The following is a 4320-nucleotide window of genomic DNA, read 5'->3' as shown; positions in this document are numbered from 1 at the left end:
ATAAACTCTGCGGAAAACAAAAGCATTGCATTGGTTATATTTTATCATCCCACTGCCATGTTTTATGTATTTGATTTGGCCTTTTAGTCCATTTCTTGTAATTGATTCCCTCCCAGCATACATACAACTGGATGTCATTTCCTGCAGTTATTATCCTACTGATTTAAACCCGCACGTATAATCCCAAGGTTAATAGAGGGCTTCAAGAAAGGAGGTAGAAACACAACTGAGAGATAGAATTCACATCCTCAACAACCTTATTAACGTATGAGATTTAGAAGGCAATCCTTGTGCAAAGTGATAGTAAAGTACAGATGCAGAGTTTGTCCTTCCCCTATTTACAAATATTCAGCTATTTGAGCAAGGCTGCTTATGCCTAAAAGGTTACAGACTGAGATGAAAAGTTCCCAAGATAGGGCCACCATTTTGACAGCCCATGAGATCTACCAAAACTGAAAGTGCAGTGCAAAAGTGGGGCTCACAAAAGAACCAGGAACAAGAATGGCAGAACAGCAAGCCAAAAGCCAGGAGGCTGGTGCTTCTGGTACTCTGGTTTCCAGGTGAAGTTAAGGCATCTCAGTGGTCCCAAAACATCTACTTTCAGGAAGACTAACTCTTCTGAGATACTCAGGTTGGAAACATCTTAGGGAATCCTATGTACTTCCTGGAGCAAGCATTCAGACTGAGAGAAGAGCACATTGAGAGCAGCCCTGCAGAGAAGGACTTCATGAACATTTGGGAGTTGGACTCGATGATCTCTAAGGTCCCTTCCAACTCGCACGATACTATGATACTATGAAGATGATCAGAGGGCTGGAGCACCTCTCCTAAGAAGAAAGGCTGAGGGTTGTTTAGCTTGGAGAAGGCTCTGATCAGACCTCACTGAGGCCTTTCAATATATAAAGGGAGCTTATAACAAAATGGAGACTGACTTTGCACAGTCTGATAGCAATTAGATAAGGAGGAATGGCTTTAAACTAAAAGTGGTAGATTCAAGTTAGTTGTTAGAAATAAATTTATTATAAGGGCAGTGAGGACCTGGCACAGTTGCCCAGAGAAGCTGTGGTGCCCCATCCCTGGATGTGCTCAAGGCTATGTTGAATGGGCCCTGGGCAGCCTGAGCTGGTGGGAAGCAACCAGCCCATGGCAGGGGCTGGAGCTGGATGGTCTTAAAGGTCCCTTCTAACCCTGATCACGTAGACAAGAAACCTGCAATTTAATTTTGTGGGTCACTAGTAATTCTTTTTTGTTGTTTTTGAAACCTAAACATGCACACACATGTTTATGCACTGCTTCAGCCTACATCCACTTCTAGAAACCATAGCAACCAGCATGGAAACCTCAGCTTCCTCAAACTGCACTCACTGACTCTTCTAATCACACAACATACCCTGGGTCTCAGCCAAGGAAAGTGAGAGCCTTTTTGCTTAAAACTAACAGTGTAGAAGGGGTAGGCAAGTACATTTTGTTATGTCATACTGTAGTCAAAGCTTTCACCTCTTTTTTTGGTTATCACATGATACCCATAACATCCAGCTTTCATGTCCTAAAGAGAATTATAACATATGGTAGATATGGTTTTTCAGAAGCAATGTTTTTTTTTCTTAAGCAATGTATGATTTAGTGAGAAAAGTCACACTCGGGAGGGCAGGGCAGTGATTGTCAAGGATAAGAAAGACTGGAAATTTTAGTAAAGGAATGAGAGTACTGAAAAAATGTTTTGTTATTCCACTTTTTCACATCTCAAAATAATAATAAATTTGCCTCTTTTTAAATGTAAGGATTGAGAAAGTAATATGTCAAAACCCAATTAGTTGATGTATACAAATTAATGTTCTTGAAGGTCATACTAAGTCCTACATTAACAGGGGAACCTTTTGAAGCAGTCCAATAGTTTTAACTTCTTTTTACAAACAAGTTCCTAAAGCCTCCAGCAACGGTGGAAAGAGAGCAACAGATTTGAGTGCAACTCATTAAAGGAGAGAAAAGAGAAGCTATCAGAGTACCGTATTCTCCCAGGTTTGCTATTTTAATAATATCCACTGGTGCACTTGATGATTTTCCTCTTCTTCCCCAGACCCTTGGATCTATAAAACTCCTAAAACTCTTAGCTCCAGTTTTAGCAGTTTAAGTAAATCTAGGAAAAAGCCTCTTCTGTCATTTCTGATACAGCAAGTAATATCAGGTTAGACAGGCAACTTTGGAAGCTAAAAGCCACCTTGCATTTCATGTCCTCAGATCACTGCAAGGAATTATTATGGTCTGGCAAGGTCTCCTCCAGATACTAATAAGCAGATTCCCCAGTGCAGTTCTTGTTCCAGGGGAAGCACTCGAACTACAGTGACCCAACTCCAGAGATGGAGACGCCACCATGGCCTTCAATAGGTTTTCAGTATTCACTATACTTGCTGCCAAACAGCTAAAGTTTATCCATCCTTTTTTACATATCCAGGTTCAAACCACTGAATTTTTAAGACATTTGCTGAGCTGATGATCAGCTCAGTTTTCACTGAAAGTATTTATCAACCACGACATTATCTATTAACCTTCTTTTTCATAAGTTAAATAGATTGGGCTCCTACTTGTTCACTGCAAGACACATTTGTCAAAAATGTGCAATTATTCTCCAATGTGACACTTTGTTTCTCATTTCAAGCTACTCCATTTAACACATCACTCATAGAAACCATCTGAACAAACTACCACCTCTTAGAAAAGGTGAAGTTGCAGAGACCTGTACCTCTCCATTTTTTTAGGTAGCATGGTTTTTGCAGTCTTCTGTACTTATAGCCAAGTTTACCCACACTTCTCTACTTCTGACAACACAAAGATACCAGTAGGATTTATTCTTTGCAACCCAGCGTGCCAAGGATGTTCTATAATTTCTATGGTTAAAAAAGTTTTATTAATCCTTGCAGCTGCATTTCTTTTGGCCCCTGGGAAGAAAACGTGCCTGCTCTTCAGCATCTGGCTCCATGATGCAGCTTCTATGCCTGGCCTCACAATCCCAAACAAAAGTTGAGAATCCAAATGCCATGTGGGCCACATAGACAGCTCTGTCGAGCTGCTGGCTTGACATTTTTCCATGCAACTTTGAAACAGAAAACAGGGACATTCACATACACAGGCAGGCAGAGGCGAACAAGCACATCTGATGACAGCTGTTGGTGGCAGTGATGGTGACAGACAGCTCTGAGAGCTCTCCCAACCTCATGTTAACACCAGCACAGCTGCCACACACAAGGAGTGATAGACAGAAATTTCTAACGAAAGAACATAATCTTATTTAGAAGATGTAGCTAACATGAATCAAGGTGAACAGCATGTCTTTGTATTAGTGCCACAAGTGTCAGCAGCAGCTTGGTGATAATGTGTTAATTAAGATCTAGTTTTCTAATGGTTGATGGATTATAAAACTAATAAGGATGACCGATCTTTTGTATCTGTTCTGAAGCTTATCTTCAAAACAGCACTAGAGATGTAAAAGAAATCTAAGAACCTAGCACATCCATGCAAAATTCATGAAGATAGCTGCTTATTAATAGACACTTCTGAATGCATTTGATATTCAAGTATCAATATTCAAAATGCATTGTACCCCTGTAGTGAAACTGCAGGCAATCACAGGTGACAGAATAAGCCTGAAGATCACTTATATGCAGCAGATCACCCTTCATACCTCACAAGAGTTTATATCCATGTTAACATAGCTACTTATGTATAGAAAAGCAGTCATCCAAATTAGGTCAAGCTGTGCAGCTGTAATACCAACGTAGCAGGCAGTATGCTGCTGGCATTACAGTGCAGCCAGCACTGTTGTCTCTCATAACAAAAACAGACACAATTTCTTCTATCCCTGATTGTTTAGTTCCAAGCAATTTTCAGCTTTAGTTTCATTACTGTAACTCAAATCAATCCCCAGACTGATGTGAGGCAGTTTACTGAGAGGTCTTCACCAGCACATAAACTATCACACCATTGTTATGCACCGTAACACAGCAGGGACAAACTGTGCATATGTTATCTAGGAAAATATGCCCCCACCATCCATCCCCACGCTCCACAAAAGGCAAGAAGACAGCAGCATTGCCTCTTATGCTTCAGGAACAATTTTCTTATTGTTCCCATACCAGCACTTTCCCTATGAACAGGGAAAGGTCTGGTCTAGAGAGAAGCACAAGAGAAAGCATGCCACCATGCCTGGTTGTGTATTTCAGGTAAACATTAGTGAGACAACCATGTAGCCTCACACCTGCAGCCACTACTACAGGATTAAGTCATCACAGGGCATCTCAGTTTGTAGCATCATCAAATAACCCT

The sequence above is a fragment of the Excalfactoria chinensis genome, chromosome 1 (genome assembly GCF_039878825.1).
Source record: "Excalfactoria chinensis isolate bCotChi1 chromosome 1, bCotChi1.hap2, whole genome shotgun sequence".
Classification (NCBI taxonomy): domain Eukaryota; kingdom Metazoa; phylum Chordata; class Aves; order Galliformes; family Phasianidae; genus Excalfactoria; species Excalfactoria chinensis.
The sequence above is the reverse complement of the archived record's forward strand: the minus strand, read 5'-3'. Positions refer to the sequence as shown.